Source organism: Gorilla gorilla, chromosome 18 (assembly GCF_029281585.2).
Source record: "Gorilla gorilla gorilla isolate KB3781 chromosome 18, NHGRI_mGorGor1-v2.1_pri, whole genome shotgun sequence".
NCBI lineage: Eukaryota > Metazoa > Chordata > Mammalia > Primates > Hominidae > Gorilla > Gorilla gorilla.
The window spans coordinates 114,433,891-114,451,016 of NC_073242.2; the positions used below are offsets into that span (position 1 = coordinate 114,433,891).

The 17,126-nt window shown below is 55.9% G+C and overlaps 1 protein-coding gene across 5 annotated transcripts in view; it reads left to right on the forward strand.

Moving 5' to 3' along the window:
- The first annotated feature begins 5,624 nt into the window (after positions 1-5,624).
- OSGIN1 (oxidative stress induced growth inhibitor 1) overlaps positions 5,625-17,126 on the forward strand; it is a 34,882-nt gene continuing 23,380 nt past the window's right edge. For 2 of the 5 annotated variants that reach the window (XM_055366763.2, XM_055366767.2), the window contains exon 1: positions 5,647-5,763. The gene's annotated coding sequence lies outside the window, so the exon portion shown is untranslated. Of the gene's footprint in view, positions 5,764-17,126 lie in introns of all 5 variants that reach the window. The other 3 variants (XM_055366764.2, XM_031002821.3, XM_063700362.1) reach the window with 3 other exon arrangements.

Sequence of the window (17,126 nt, forward strand, 5' to 3'; positions counted from 1 at the left end):
TCTGCAAGATCATCAGGGCCCCCTCCAATCTGACACTTGCAGAGGGGACCCCTGGCCTTGGGCCACGCTGGTTACTTGGGTACACTCCTTGCCCAGGGTTCCACAGCCCCTTAAAGGCAGGGTCTTTCTGGCCACGCCTGGCCCTGGTCTGGCCTCCCCAAGGAGCCCTGCCGCTGGGGGTGCTGTGTGGGAACAGAGCACAGGCCCTCCTTCCCAGAGCCCACGAGATCTCACTTTCTCCAAGCCCAGCTCCCAAAGGACTCAGACCCCAGTTGCCCTGCACTGAACGCTGGCTTGCCCTAGCTCACTCGGACCCCACACTGCACTGGGAAGGAGCGTCCCTGTCCCCGTTTGATGGGTGACGACGCTGAGGCCCAGAGAGCTGAAGGGGCTGGCCGAGGGGACGGGCTTGGGCGCTTCCATTCTCACACTGCTGCCGTGACACCTAATCCATCCGGGGAAGTTCCCTTTAAACCCAAAAGGGGACGGTAAAGCCACACGCGGCCGCCCTTCTCAGGAGCCCACTTCCACCTCTCGCAGGCTAGACAGCGTTCCCCAAGTCCCCCCTCGAGCTGGGTGGGCTGCCCGGCTGTGAACACAAGGACACCTCCGATTCCGTCCTGTGAATGTTGATATTAGTGGTCCCTTCCTTCAGGGGCTGTGGGGATCTCAAAAGATAAGGCAGGTCTGGAGTCCTGCGCTGTACCTGCCGCATGGCAAGCTCTTTACGGACAGCGCAGGGACGCGCTTTGATGCTGAAAATGAGTCTCTGGGACAGGTGGATCCCAGTCTGGGTCCTCACAGGCGCTGTGCACCCCGTCGCCGCGAGATGGCGGTGTTGCGCCCCTCCAGCCTCTTCTACTGTGCGCTTGAGCGCTGAATGTTAAAATTCCTAACAGGTGAATCGCTTGAATCCGGGAGGCGGAGGTTGCAGTTAGCCGAGATGGCGCCACTGCACTCCAGCCTGGCGACAGAGCGAGACTACGTCTCAAAAAAAATAAAAATAAAAAAAAAAATAAAATCCTAACAGGTAGCAAACCGAGCCAGGCCTTAAACCTGCACTCAGAACCTGCATAGCCGCTCCCCACTCCATCGCAGGGATTAGGTAACGATACTCAGACCTAGAGCAGGCATTTGGGACTGCCCAAACCAGCTGCTCTTCCTGCTTTCTGAAGCTTCCCCGGGGGCTCTTCTGGCTCCCAGTCCGAGCCTCCTGTGGTCAGCTCCTCCTTGCCCAACCCCGTGGTCAGTCCTCCTTGCCCAGTCGTCGTTTGCACTACAGCAGGGGGGTGGTCATTTGCAAATGTCCCAGAGGGCCCCCTCCAGTCGCTTCACATCGGTCTCAAGTCGGGCTGACTGAGGGCATGACTTTCTGTCTCAGGCATGGAGCCCAGATCACAGATCGAAACTCCGCTAAATCTAGAGGCCACGGGTCCCAAACACCAGTCATTTGCTGACCACTGTCGCAATTTTTTTATATCACTCCAATCAATACAAGCTGGATTTTTTTCATTAAGTAGAAGCTAAAAGTAAAAAGTAATATAAAAACAAAACAGCATTAAACTTCAGTTAGATACAGTTGCTTTCTCTCTTCAAAAAAATCCCGGGGGGGAGGATTAATAAATGTTAAGGTTTTTTAAACGTGTATTACCAAACAGACTTTCTCTTTGAGGACTCAGAAAGTCCTCAAAAGACTCATGAAGGAGCAAGAATTGGAAAAGGATTAAATGAGATTATTGCTTCGTCCAGGAGCCACCAGATTATCACACATCTCACACCCTGGGCAATCCTTTTAAGAATTTTGTCTCTAGACATGCAAAGTGCACTTTGCCCTGGGTTTATCTAAGTCCTGCGCTGTCGCCCAGGCTGGAGTGCAATGGGGCCATCTTGGCTCACTTCAACCTCTGCCTCCCAGGTTCAAGCAATTCTCCTGCCTCAGCCTCCCGAGTAGCTGTGACTACAAGCACACGCCACCATGCCTGGCTAATTTTTTGTGTGTTTGTAATAGAGCCAGGGTTTCATCATGTTGGCCAGGCTGGTCTCAAACTCCTGACCTCAAGTGATCCACCCGCCTTGGCCTCCCAAAATGCTGGGATTACAGGTGTGAGCCACCATTCCCGACCCTTAGAGATGTGTTCTCGAAACCCCAGTGATAAGCACTGGGACCAGAAGGAGAAGCTACATGCAGGTAGAAGCCAGACCTTGGCATCCTGGGAGGAGGAGCTTCCCTATGTGACCAGGAGTTGGGGGACCCCAGCAGAACCTGGCCTCTGCTTGGCGCAGTGGCATTGGGGACCAGCCAAATCCTGCAGGCCTTCCAGAGCTCCAAAATACTTATTAAGCTTTCACTTAAAATCTCATTTGTAACTGCACTGGAAGTGGCCAGTTCACAAGTGTGATGCATCAGAGATTAGCACATTGGAACCACCAACGTGTCACCTTGTGGTGTGAGGTCATCTCGACTTCGTAAGCCCTCAGCATACCCAGGCTTCTCCCAAAATCTGTGAGTTGGAGCACCCACAGAGAGAACAGTCTGAAACTCTTATAATTTGCAGCTTTTTATCTGTATGAATCAGAGCTCCTGCCCATTCCTGTGCAAGCACAGACACAGGCTGGCTTAGAAACCAGCAGTGGACATAAACCTCTGCTGCCCTAGTGTTGCAATCCTCAAAGCAGCCTTGTGGTTGAAAGTGGAGATTTTTACCCACGACCTCAGGATCATGAAGGCAGGACCCTATGGTAAAGCAGTCGATTGCCAAACCTCTTCTGAAAGGAATGTGGGGCTTTCACAACAATAATCGGCACTGACCTTAGACCCAGGCAGGAGGGCACCTACCACAGACCCCACGCTTGAGAGGCCCTTACATGTCGCAGACCCACACGCAGGACTCCTGTGTCCCTGGGATACAGCACTCAGTGTTGGCCCGGACTTAGCGTCCACTCTCGCACAACCAACCCCCAAGCCTCGAAGAAACACTGCGTCTCCCGCTTGACAACTTCAAAACAAAAGGCCACTTCATCTAAATGCTGTAAAGGCAGGTAGGTTGTGCATCACCAACAGAGACAGACATTGCACTGGAGTAGAGGTAGGGTCTGAGAGGTGGAAGAGCTGAGGTGAGACAAGAGATGCAGTCATTGAATTGTCTGGTCCTTCCTCTCTGATAGCAGGAGTCCAAGAGCCTCTTGCCTGACAAAGTCCAGCTTGCCATGGAACAGGTGTAATTTATGAATCTCACTCGACTGCATTCAGTTACACATCCAGACGGTGCCAGCCCATCCATACGATGCACAGTCATCTCTGACATCTTGCTGACCCTTAGGCACATAAAAACATAGCTGTACCAAGTTTTTTTCCAACTGTATTGTTAGACAGGACAGAGGCTAGAAAATATTTTATTAGAACCCAAAGATGGGTCCTGAGCCTGGCATCGTCGCTTATGAGCTGTGTGGCCATTACTAAATTTACAATAAGTAAATGTGTCCATTTTGGCTGGGCGTGGTGGCTCATGCCTTAATCCCAGCACTTTGGGAGGCCAAAGCAGGAGGATCACTTGAGCCCAGGAGCTGGAGACCAGCCTGGGCAACATAATGAGACCCCCATCTCTACAAAAAATAAAAATAATATTAGGTAGATGTGGCAGTGAGCACCTGTAGTCCCAGCTACTTGGGAGGCTGAAGTGGGAGGATTACTTGGGTCCAGGTGGTCGAGTCTACAGTGAGCTATGATCATGCCACTGCACTCCAGCCTGGGTGACAGAGTGAGACCCTGTCTCAAAAAAATAAGTAAATGTATCCATTTTAATGTATAAAAACAATGTAAACCAGTAAAATTAATTTTTTATGTAAAATTTTTCATCTTGGCCTTCAAATGAGGTGTTTGTTATTAAAACGCTTCTGTGGTCATTTGGTAAACAGAGTTTGAAACTTGAGCAAGACGATTAGCAGGCCCTGCCGAACTGCGCTGCTGACACTGCAGGCTGAGCTGCCTCCTCCCTGGCCCTTATGTTCATTCTCAGGTCGGCTGTCAGTGGCTGCTTGCAGTGGTGACAATGCTGCTGGGTGCTGCTGGCTGCAGGCACCTCTTGGAATGAGCTGTGATTTTTGTGTCTCCTTTTGCAGCTCTGACTGGAAAGCCCGCATCAACACAGAAGGACACTTGCTCCTTCTGATCTGCAAAGGCCCAGGTGCCCACAGGCCTGGCCCCGGGGCTGTTCCCACAGCTGGCATGGACGACCCTCTGAACATTTCTGATGTCATCTGCCTTATCTTCCTAGGATCTGTGCTGTCCTTAAGCAGCAGCGCTATTCACCCTGGGATCTGGGGCAAAGTGCTGGTCTCGAACTCCTGACCTCAAGTGATCCACCCGCCTTGGCCTCCCAAAATGCTGGGATTACAGGTGTGAGCCACCACGCCCGACCCTTAGAGATGTGTTCTCAAAACCCCACTGATAAGCACTGGGCTTATCATCTTGGACACTGATAAGCACTGGGCTCATTCCAAGAGGTGCATGCAGCCAGCAGCACCCAGCAGCATTGTCACCACTGCAAGCAGCCACTGACAGCCGACCTGAGAATGAACATGAGGGCCAGGGAGGAGGCAGCTCAGCCTGCAGTGTCAGCAGCGCAGTTCGGCAGGGCCTGCTAATCGTCTTGCTCAAGTTTCAAACTCTGTTTACCAAATGACCACAGAAGCATTTTAATAACAAACACCTCATTTGAAGGCCAAGATGATGTCCACATGAGGAGGGGTAGGAGGTGTCCCTGGGGGTGGGGGAGCAATGCTGGGTGGACATCGCTGCCGAGAGGAAGCGGTGGAGAGACGGGTGTGCATTTCTCCTCCCTCGCAGCGGCTGCCCATGCAAGGGCAGCTCTTAGGAGAATAACCACGGGCAGACAATGAATTATGGGCAGAAATGTGGTGGTGAGGGGGTCTCACCCCTCAAGGAGGGTCCCGCCCAGAGCTCCCCACAAGGCCAGCAGCCTCCTGAGCCTCATTCTCCTGGTGGAAGGCTCCGAGCTGACCAAGCCCTGACCTGATTCTAAATGTGTCGAGCGGTGGAGGAGTGGCAGTCCAGCAGGGGAGTTCCACGGAGAATTTCCTCCCTTACGGGAAATGGGATGGAGGCAGGACAAGTAGAAACCTCTGTCCCCACAGCCAGCAGGGCCGCCTGGGAGGAGGCACAGGGAGGGTACCGAGGTTGGTAGAAACCTCCACCCCTGGGGCTCCCACATCCTCACAGCCAGCCGGGCCACCTGGGAGGAGGCACCGGGTGGGCACCGAGGTTGGTCTGGGTTTAAGCCCTGCACCAGCACCTGCTTGCGTGTGACCGTGGGAAAGGCACGTCCTTCAGCAGTTGTTTATACTGAGCACCTACTGTGTGCAGGGCCCTGTGTACCCATCGTCACAGCAACCCAACCTGCTCCTTGGGCACACCTTGGCAAGATGTGCCCCTTTTCCAGGTGCTACCACCGAGGCTGCAGTTGCTCCGGAGGAGCTGCAGCAGAGGACGGGAGCGGGGCCGGCTGGGCCCTCAGGCAGAGCCACCCTGGAGGCTGCCCACCACTGACCGGGCACCCCAGCAAGCCCAGGGCCGGACTTTGTGATGCAACAAACAGCCCAGCCTGGCCTCTTGTCCCCCAGCTCCCCTGTTACCACGTCGGGGGGGTGTCCCCTGGGGGAGGGCCAACCCCACTGTGTCCACTCCTCCCCGGCCAAACTGGTCACCTCTGTCACCTCTGCCGCACCCGGCCCCTTCGTTGTCAGGTAAGGAGGGCCTGGAGCAGGGAGGGGCAGGGGCTGCTCCAGGAAGGGGTGAGGTGTGCTGGGGGGCCTGGTAGGGCCGGGCAGGAGGAGGGGCTCCCAGGCGGTGGCCCTGGAGGGAGGAGGCTCAGCTTGTGGACTCTGGGGCGCAGGTGGCCTGGGTGGGAACCTGATGCTGTTGCTTGCCCATCGTGTGATCTTGGGACAGTGCCATAACCTGTAAGCTGTCATCTCCCTGGCAGTAAAATGGCTCCTCGGGTCCCTTCCTCGCAGGGGTCCTGGGAGGTGAAGTGAGCCCCTCCACGGGAGGCCCTGGCACTCGCCCAACGTGCAGAACGCGCTCGATACACATCGCCCATTGTCATCAGGCCCTGGAACCGACCGCCACTCATGCCTATCTCAGCCAGGCTTGGGCTCTGTCCTCTGGTCACCAGGCGCTCGTTGATTCCCCACCCACTGCCATGCTGGGGCCTGGCCCCTTCATCCTGGTGGGTGGGGGAGAGCAGACAGCAGGAGCAGGTCTCCCCAGTGTGCCTCTTTGCGTCTACATCCTGTCATTGTCACCCGGCTGTGGGTGGCACTCACCTGGGGGAAGGCTTGGGTCCCCGGCAGAGGCCTAGCATTAGGTTTTCTGACCCTGAGTCTCATCTGTGAACGAGTTTGCCCAGGGGACTCTGTGTGCCCCACAGTGTGTGACTCAGAGAATAAACTACAGGCCCTCCAAGGATGCCCATGGCCACCCCCAGCCTATCCCACCACAGAACGGCAGATGCTGCAGCCTCACTGGGCTTTTGGTTCCCAAGTGTTCAAGACCATCCCCTTCTCTGTCCAGCGAGCTCCATTCACGGCTGAGCGAGAATGGCCTCCCAGATCCCACAAGGAAAGGCGGGGCTGCGGTTTGAACCCAGATCTCTCCAGACTGTTCCACTACAACCCATGGCTGCCCATGAGAACCACCTGGAAAGCTTTGGACAACACTGAAACCCAGTTCCAAACCCCAGACCACAAGTGGAGTCCCTGGTCAGGGGCCTCACCCAGCCCTGTGATCCCAGCTCCACCAGCAGAGGCAGCAGATCGGGGGTCCAGGGCCTCAGTGCACTCCCATCCCCGTCGGGGTGCTCCGGCCCTGCTCCTCCACCCCTCAGCCCTGGCTCCCAGCACTCCAGACTCACACTTGGTTTTGGAGTCTTTGCCCAGGAGTAACCCCCAAACCTGTCCTGGTCCTTCCTACGGTGGCAGGCACTGGGGAACCCTCAGCTCTGAGTGTGGGAACCCATGCTGGGACTTATCGGCGTGGTAGGTCCAGCCAGGTTTGAAGTTGGACAGGCCCACTCCCTGGAGAGACACCTGGTCCCTTGCACACACAAAGGCTACGGAGCCTGTTAGGTGGGGGCCCCTGGGGCCTCAGCTGCTCCAACCTCACCTCAGGAGGCTCAGTCGCTCTGACCCCACCCCCGCCACTTCTTGGCAGGATGACCTTGGGAAGGCTGTTTTGCCTCAGTTTCCTCATCTGTAAAATGCCTAGAATGGCAGCTCCCTCATGAGGAGGCTGAGACGCCCCATGGTGTAACACAGGAAAGATGCTGAGCTCTGCCGGTGGGGTGGGGGGCGATGAGTGCTCCAGAAACGGTCCCCACGCTCCACTGTGTGCCGGAGCCTCTGCACTTGGGCCACCGTTTCCTGCGCCTTCTGTAGGAGCAGCATGGCCTTGGCGCATGCTCGCCCTGCGTGAGCATGGTGTCACTCTCCTCCCATGCCCTCTCTTTCCCATTTTAAACATCTCCAAGGTTGACAGCAAAGGCTTCTGGGGCTGCAAGTTCACAGCCAAGGGCAGATGAGATCGAGTACAGCCACACTGCCCCCCTTGTTCCCTTCATTTTGTGAGACTTCGCCTCCGGCAAACACGAGGCCCAGAATGTTCCACCAGGGCAGCAGCAGGTGCCCAGCTTGGGGAGGGAAGAGGCGCCGAGCGACCCCCCCAGCCCCTGCCCTGCGCATGCCCCTTGTCTCCTCGATGCGCCTCCCCCACCTCTACACGGCCCACAGCTGTGCTGGAGCCCAGACCTGAAACTTGAAGGAAAGATGATCCTCCACAGACTCCTCATCAATCCTTTTGTCGGGGTTTAATCCCCCTGCAATTCCTCCTGAATGAGTTTCCTGTACCTGACATCACCAGTGACCACAAACTAAGTGGCTTAAAGCAACAGAAATGTACCCTCTCATCATCTGGAGCAGAAGTCAAAATTCAAGGCATCAGCAGGACCCCCGCCCTCTGGAGCTTCCAGGGAAGGATCTTCATTGAGTCCTCCAGCTTCAGGGGGCTCCAGGCGTCCCTTGGTTCTAACCGCTGCCTCTGTGGTCTTGTGGCCTTCTTCCCTGGGTCCTCAGATCTCCCCCTTTCATATAAGGACACTTGTCGTGGGATATGGGGCCCACCCTAAATCCAGGATGATCTCATTCGAAGATCCCTAACTGAATGACTTCTGTAAAGACCCCTTTTCCAATCAAGGCCGCATATACAGATTCCGGACACGTCACTGGGAAGCCACCATTTGGTCCTCAACATCCCGTCTCCTCTGCCCCCAGATGCGACTTGGAGCCATGCAGGGTTTCTGTTGTGGTTGTTCACTTGGGTAAGCTTCCTGCTTTTACCGACAGTGGATGACACACTCCCCACTCCCACGCCACTTCATGTTCCTTCGGGAGCGGAGGGGGTTGGAAGAATAAACACCCAGATCTTCAAGACGTAAAGTCCCTTGGAGAGAACCCAGACCGGCCCCCTTATTTATGGATGAGAATCCTGAAGCCCAGATTGTGGCTTTTGAACTAAGCTCGCAAATCCATCTGATTGTCTGCACCCTCGCCACCACCCTAGCCTCTGGCCCAACCTTTGCAGCAACAGGCCCTTCTCCCAGCAGCCGATGGTGGCCTTTCTGCAACCCCCACAAGAGCCTGCTCCTGCCCTGCTCTTCCTCCCAGCCCCAGCCCCCCTCGGGGCGACAGCAGCCTCCATCTCTGCCCCACACACCTCAAAGCTCAGCCTTGGCGCTGAACCCCACAGGGCCCCGTCCCCTCCTGTCTCGGCCTCGGCTTCCATCCCCGCTGTGGGGCATCTCTGGGCCCAGCTTTCCTGGCTAAGGTCTTTGGTCCTTAATCTTACTCCTGAAGAAAGTCTCTAAGCCCCCTAGACTGGCTTGGGGGGCATCTTCTCAGCCTGCCCAGCAGCATGCGCCATGGGTGTGGCATTCGCTTCCCGCCTGCTCCCCTCCTCTGCCTGTGAGCGCCGTCTGACGGGTCTTGGCATTTGCCTCCCAAGAGTTAGCCCCGTGCCGGATGAACAAGCAACAGGTGTCCTGCGCCAATTCCCTGGCCAGAAAGAAGCCAGCTCTGGCCTGCTGGCCCTCAGTCCAGGGCTCGTTGTGGCTCCTGCAAAAGGAAAGCCAGCGGCCACTCCTGGGGAGTCAGGGGCTTAAAGCGTCCTGCAAGGGCTGACCCTTCTGATGTTGTGTCTCCAGGGACAGAAAGGCCAGTCCCAGAGGGAGGAGACCGTGGCCCTGTTCATCTCTTGCTTAAAGAATGCATGTCGGCCCAATTCAGGCAAGGGTACGTAGGGAGCACTTACTATGTGCCAGGCAGTTGAGATACACCAGGGAAGAGAGCAGAGGACACCCTGCCCTCTGAGAACCTGCATCCCAAGGTGGGGACTCAGACAGACAAATGAACAAGGAAGTGTGTAGCACCTAAAGCGCCAATGAGACTGTAGAAAAATGCAGCTGCGTGAGCGGGAGGGAGTTCCGGTTTCATGCAGGGAGCGCTGGCCTGGCTGAGAAGACGCTGGAGCACAGAACTGAACTCACTGAGGCAGCGTCGTTTGGGCATCTGAGGGAACAGTGTTCCAGGCACACAGAACAGCCGGTACAAAGGTCCTGGGGTAAGAGTCAATCAGGAGCAGGGAGGAGCCCAGGGAGATGGAGACGGGGACAAGCGACCCAGCTCAGCAGTGACTTGTCGATATCCGGGGTGGTCAGCAGAGGGCTTTGTTCTGGTGTGGGTGTCCCGGCCGCTGTGTGGAGGGTGTGGTGGGGTCACCGTTCAGCTGGGAGGCTTTGCAGCAACCCAGGGTCACAGGGAGGGGTCCAGGGGTCAGAATCCAAATCTATTTGCAGGTGGAGCTGGTGGGTTTGCTAAGGGATGGGGGTGTGAACGAAAGAGGGGGCAAGGTTGACTCAGGGTTCAGCCTGAGCCACTGAAGCAAGAGAGCGGGGCTGGAGAGGGAAGGAAGGAGGCGTGGGCAACGCCAGCTTTGGCGCCCAGGCAGGGAGCAGTGCGAGTTCCCAGGGAGAGGAGGCGGCTGGGCACGTCCTGCCCCCGGTTCACCCTTCACCCAGAAGCCCCTTTCTTCTGCTGAGCCTGCAGGCAGGGCCTCACCCACCCACCCAGGTGGGACCCAGCCCACCCGGCCCTCCCAGAGCTGAGTGGCTCACACAGAGGGACACCATGTCCCTAAGTGCCTGGGACACAGCCCCATTGCCCTCGCAGCCCAGCAAGACTCCCAGCCCCATCATCACTCCGCCCACTTGCCTGCTCCTTGCCACGCAGAGCGGGAGGCAGCATGCCTGCCAGGGCACCCAGCCTGCAGGGACGGGCAGGCCCGCGGAGCCCTCCTTCCAGGACGTGGAAGTGTCAGAGACACAGCTCCCAATTAAGGGCCTGGGCAGCACCCAGAAACCCTGGACCTCTGCCAGCTGCAGACTCTTCCTAATAAGGGGAAAAGACCCCGAACCCAGGCAGGCTGACCCAGCATCCAGACCCAGCTCTGTCTCGCCAGCTCCTCCGCTGCTAATAACAATAATAATAACAATGGCAGCGACCATTGCTGCAGAGGTTACTGTGTGCCAGGCAGCATTCCCAGCGCCACCCGTCATTCTCAGTCGCGGGAGATGGCTGCTGTTTTCCTCTCCATTTTGCCCTGAGGAAACTGAGGCCCAGAGTGGTTAAGTCACTGGCCCGGGCCACACAGCCGGGAAGCAGCCCCTGAGGCTGGTTCCTGACTCCACTGCCTCTCGGCCCTGTGGGGTCAACCCTCTGTCCCCCTCTCCGCTATTGCCATCTTCACCCCCAGAGCTCCACACCCTCGGGTCCTACTGCTGACCTCAGACCCACAGGGCCCTGCCAGCCCCCAGGCCTCTGCCTGTGCTCTTCTTTCCGCCTGGAGTGCTCTTCCCGTGGCCGGCTCCCCACCCACTCCTCGGGCCTCAGTGGAAAAGCCCCCTCTTCACAAAGGCCAGCCCTGGTGGCCCATCTTCCCCCTGCATTGGGACCCCGTCTTGCCTTCCTGCTCACTCATTCTTTGAATGCAACTGTACTGAGCATGCTCTCAGTGCTGTCTGGGCCAGGGATGAAACAGAGAATGAGGACAGCACGGTCCCAGCTTTGGCAGACCTGACCTCCGGCACAGGGTGTGCGTTCTTGGGCACAGCTACCAGCATGGCCGGCGCTGTCATCTGACCTTCTCCTTTCCATCCTCCTTCTTAAATATTCATGAGCTCATCGGATCGTGCCTGAGATTAGCTGGTCTTCCCGCATGACCCTGGAGAATCATTGATCGTCGTCGTCACCCAAGTGAATCCTTGTTGCCCTGCCCCTAGGTCCCCCTCATCTTGGGCTCTCCCCACCCAGCATCTGCCATTTCCACCCTCAGGAAATCCCTCCTGCTCCTCCGTGGGAAGGCAGAAACACCAGAGTGGCTTCAAAGGTGAGCCCTCAACTGACAGAGCTTAGGGCCAGTGTGGCAGATGGCATGCCCTGAACTGGCTCCCATGCTTCCCAGAATGGCCGCTATCTGTGGAGTTCTGCGGAGGACAGGCCTAGTTTGAGCCCCTCGAGACCAAGTTTTGAATCTCCTCATTTTACTGGTTTCTCTTTTCTGAACATTTTCCAGCTTGGTGTTTCCATTAAGCTGTGGGGCTCAGAACGTGGTATCATTGATCAATGACAAATCAAGCAGGACCATCACCTCCCACATTCTGTAGACTATGCCCTTATTAATGTGACCCAAGATTGCAATATAGAAAGATCATCATCCTCTTGCCTCTCCCACTGATCCTGGCTCTAAGGCAGTGGTTCTCCCCAGCCTACACAATGCAATCATTTGAGAATTTAAAAAATCCAGGATTATCATCTCTGGAGATGGTCTCAGGTGATTACAGTGAGTAGCCAGAACCAAAAGATGGAGATGCTGGTGTCCCATGGCCTCCTAGTCCTCTGAGCCCCAACCACTATCCCTAACTCCTTAAGTCGCTGATCTCCAGGCCTTTAAGGGTGACAGTCGGCATTTATGCCAGCTGCTAAGCATGGTTCCCAAAGTGTGTTCCAGGGAGCAGTAGTGCTGCAGAGTGCAAAGCTGCACATCTCTTTCCAACTCCACTGTTCAGAAATATTACACTGGTAACGTGAAATTGATCATGGTGGGAGTGTTCACGCCACAGATATTGGTGGACTGCAAAACAGGGCTTTCCACAGTGCCCCCCAAGGCTGGTGGCTGGTTGTTGTTGTTGTTTTTTCTTGACATGGAGTCTCGCTCTGTCACCCAGGCTGGAGTGCAGTGGCATGATCTCGGCTCACTGCACCCTCCGCCTCTCACATTCAAGTGATTCTCCTGCCTCAGCCTCCTGAGTAGCTGGGATTACAGGTGCCTGCCACCACACCCGGCTAATTTTTGTATTTTTAGCAGAGACAGGGTTTCATCGTGTTGACCAGGCTGGTCTCAAACTCCTGACCTCGTGATCCGCCCACCTCAGCCTCCCAGAGTGCTGGGATTACAGGCGTGAGCCACCACGCCCGGCCCCAAGACTGGTTGTTAAACATTTGCCAACACAGCACTGTCCTGGCCACTCGCTCCTCTCGCCCTCTGGACTCTGTCACAGCCACCCATTGATCAAACCCAACCAGAAGCCAGCTGGCCAAAGCGTGTAAGGGTGCAGAGCCTGGGGCTCAGCCTCCTGGAGCTCAGAACAGGACAGAGGAGGTGGAAAATGGATGGGGGAAGCCAGTAGAAAATGATCAGCCTGCCCGCACCTGCTCTCAGGGAGACATGACACCTGCAGTCACCATGTTCCTCTGCATGAGGCAGACCTGCATGCCAGCACTGAGCCAGGCGACCACCCGGTAGCTGGATGATCCATCAAGGAGGCTCTGGTGCCCTGCTTATGTAATAGACCACGTCAGCCCCATGTACTAGAACCTCTTTTTAATTTTTTGGAATAGTGATAACATCTACTCAGAGAAAGCGATGCTCCATTTTGATTGATTCATCTCTGACACATTCCTAGGCCAGGAGTCAGAAGCTCTCACACTTGAGCATACGTCAGAACCCCTGGGTAGTGGGGAGGTTAAGAACATGATTGCAGCCGGGCACGGTGGCTCAGGCCTGTAATCCCACCACTTTGGGAGGCCGAGGCGGGCGGATCACCTGAGGTCGGGAGTTCGAGACCAGCTTGACCAACAGGGAGAAACCCCATCTCTACTAAAAGTACAAAATTAGCTGGGCGTGGTCGTGCATGCCTGTAATCCCAGCTACTTGGGAGGCTGAGGCAGGAGAATCACTTGAACCCAGGAGGTGGAGGTTGCGGTGAGCCGAGATTGTGCCATTGCACTCCAGCCTGGGCAACAAGAGCAAAACTCCGTCTCGAAGAAAAGAAAAACGATTCCTGCGCCCCAGTGTCAGACCAGTGTTTCTGAGTCTGTGAGTTGGAAGGATGAAGGGTGCCCACAAACTTGGATTTCAAAATCCCCAGGTGCTACTGTCCTGGCACCCCACTTTCAGAATTCACTGCTGCATGTAGACTAAACTGTAATACTCCCCTCCTCTGACAAATACAAAGTGGCTGGCTGTGTTATCACCCCAGCAGGCATGGAGGAGGGGCCGGGCCTCCTCCTCGTGGATCTAGGTGGCATGCGTGGACCAGGGTTTGCAGTGAATGAAAGGCCAGGTGTTTGCAAAGAGGGCACCAGATATGGGGAGCCCTGGGCAACCTGCCCAGGAATCCTCCGTGAGGTGCCGGGGCAGTACCGCAGCCTGTGTATTTCAAGGATATTCAAACTGAAATGTCCTGAATGTCAAGGATAACTTGCCGAGAACAAGAAGAAGAGGCCTTGTCTACTCAGAAACCAGGAACTTACAGACCAAGCCCCACCCCGGCAGAGGAAGGAAACAGGAAGTCGGAAGAGAAGTCTAGGGAGAGAAACAGTCACGTCCAGGCTAAGGAAGATGCCACATGTCAAGGCAGAGGAATTTGCCTCTCAAAGCGGGAGTGTGGCTGAATCTCAGAGACACAACATCAAAACAAACCAGACGCAAGAGAGGACACTCTTTGTGATTCCATTTATGTCAAGCTCAGAACAGGCAAAACTAATCTGTGGGGACAAAAAGCAGAAAGGGGTCAAAAAACTGAGGGTCCCAGGCCGGGCGCGGTGGCTCACGTCTGTAATCCCAGCACTTTGGGAGGCTGAGGAGGGCGGATCACGAGATCAGGAGACTGAAACCATCCTGGCTAACATGGTGAAACCCCATCTCTACTAAAAATACAAAAAATTAGCCGGGCGTGGTGGTGGGCGCCTGTAGTCCCAGCTACTCGGGAGGTGGAAGCAGGAGAATGGCGTGAACCTGGGAGGCAGAGCTTGCAGTGAGCCGAGATCGCACCACTGCACTCCAGCCTGGGCACAGAGCCAGACTCCGTCTCAAAAAAAACAAAAACAAAAACAAAAAACAAAACTGAGGGTCCCCAAGAGGAAGGCTTCCAGGAGGCTGAGCGTACTCCCCGTCTTGTCCTGGGTGATGTTCACAGGAACAGGCATCTGCAGAGATTCACGCTGCTGCCCCCTTCAGTGTGGAACTCATCCCTCAGCCTGCGCCTACCCACACTCAGTTTCACGGATTGACTGCATGTTTACTGAGGCCTCCTTGTCCTGCTGGGCTCTGGGGACACAGCTGGGGAGGAAAAAGTCACCATCCCTGCCCTGACTGTACAGCATCCTCAGCGACAACACAAACCCAGTGTGCTCAGACAGCCCAAACCAAGGTGGCTTCGAGGAGGCAGGTGGAGGTGGCCAGAGGATGCCGGTCAGGAACTCGGAGGAGTTAGCAGGGTGAGAAGATGCTTTAGAGATCTTAGAAGACAAGGAGGCTCTCCCCAGGAGGGCGAGGGAGGGACTTGTGCTCCAGGCAGAAAAGACAGTTTGTGCAGAAGGACAGAAATGGCGTGTCCTCAGAGGACAGTGGGCTTTCAGTACGGCTGGAACATGAGGTCCAAGGTGGGAACGAGTCAGAGGTCCGGCTGAGGAGACCCGCAGGGCTGGGGGATAGGAGGTCTGTGGCTCAGCTGAGTCTAAACTTTTCCTCTGAAGGCCGGGCAGTCATCAAAGCGCTGTAAGCAAGGGAGGGGCGTGGCCTGCTTTGCAGGTGGAAAGCCCGCTTGGTAGCAGGGAGCAGGGGGCAGGATGCTGAAAGGCTGCTGTGGAAACCCCGGTGCAGTGGGGGCAGCCCTCTGGAAAAGTGGGTGCAGTTTCTAATACACATCACCCTCACCTTCTCTGTGGCCTAGAAGTGCCGCTTCTCAGTCTTCACCCAAATGCCCAAATGAAAACAGATGGCACACAAAGACTCCCACGGGAACGGCCCGACAGCAAGCTGGTGACAGTGAGACTCCATCGCCGGGAAACAGAGCTGCAGGTGTTCAGGCAGGGGACCGGTTCAGCAGTGAGAAGGGGGAACCGCTGGTCTGCACATCGGTGTGGTGACCAGCAGAGACGTGATGTCGAGCCACTGAAGCCAGGCACAAGAGAGAACGTCCTGCGCGGTTCCATCTATGCCAACATCGAGAACAGGCACAACTGATGTATGGGACGGAAGTCAGAAAAGGGGTTGACTGCTGAGCCGGGCCCGGTGGCTCACGCTTGTAATCCCAGCACGGGAGGCCAAAGCGGGATGATCACTTGAGCCCAGGAGTTTGAGACCAGCCTGGGCAACATGACACGGGGCACACCGGCAGGAATGCCTTCTTTTTTTTTTTTTTTTTTTTTTTTTTGAGAGGCAGTCTCACTCTGTTGCCCAGGCTGGAGTGCAATGGCACGATGTCGGCTCACTGCAGCCTCCACCTCCCAGGATCAAGCGATTCTTCTGCCCTCAGCCTCCCGAGTAGCTGGGATTACAGGCACACGCCACCATGCCTAGCTAATTTTGTATGTTTAGTAGAGATGGGTTTCACCATGTTGGTCAGGCTGGTCTCTCGAACTCCTGACGTCATGATCCACCCGCCTCAGCCTCCCAAAATCCTGGGATTACAGGCGTGAGCCACCGCACCCAGCCGGAATGCCTTTTTTTTTTTTTCCAAGACTGGGTCTCACCCAGCCTGGAGTGCAGTGGTATGATCTCTGCCTTCTGAGTTCAAACTATTCTCCTGCCTTAGCCTCCCAAGCAGCTGGGACCACAGGCGCACACCGCCATACTGGGCTAATTTTTTGTATTTTTAGTAGAGATGGGGTTTCACCATGTTGGCCAGGCTGGTCTCCCAACTCCTGATCTCAAGTGATCCACCTGCCTTAGCCTCTCAAGGTGCTGGGACTACAGGTGTGACCCACCGTGCCCGTCCTGGAATCACTTTTTGGCTCATCTGGTCTGGTTTTCAGAGCAGGAGCCTCAGAACCTCCTAGCCAGGAGTGCACTTACAAAGTTCCTGGTACAAGCCCCACCCACAGCAAGGCCGCGGAGATGCAAGCTCCATTGCCGCCGCTTCTCTGGACAGTGGAAAACTAGAGACAAATCTAGAGAGGGTTGCCCAGACCAAGGTAAAGCAAAGAAGGGCCTCCAGGCAAAGCCGCGCAGTGCAGGTAGGGGGAGGCGGCCACGGGCGAGCCCACGCCCTGGAAGGACAGAGCAGAGAAACCGCGTGGGGAGGTCCTCCCAGGTCAGTCCCTGCAGGGCCTGTCAGTGCTGGGCCATCAGTCTGGGGTGGGCCTGGGGACAGCAGGAACCCCTGCCGGATGTTCAGTAGAGCAGGGCAGGGTCTAATTTGTAGTATATCAGATTCTGGAGGTATAAGAGCCTTGGTAGAAAAGGACAGGACTCTGGAATCCTGCTTTGCCTAGTGACAGGAGCCCAAAGGCCAGGAAACTCCCCAGAATGCCAGGAGGCCTGGCACTATGGCTCCTCTGTAGAGAAAGGTGGAGAGTGGACCAGGCATGGCAGCTCATGCCTATAATCCCAGCACTTTGGGAGGCCGAGGTGGGTGGATCACAAGGTCAGGAGTTCGAGACCAGCCTGGCCAACATGGTGAAACCCTGTGTGTACTAAAAATAAAAAAATTAGC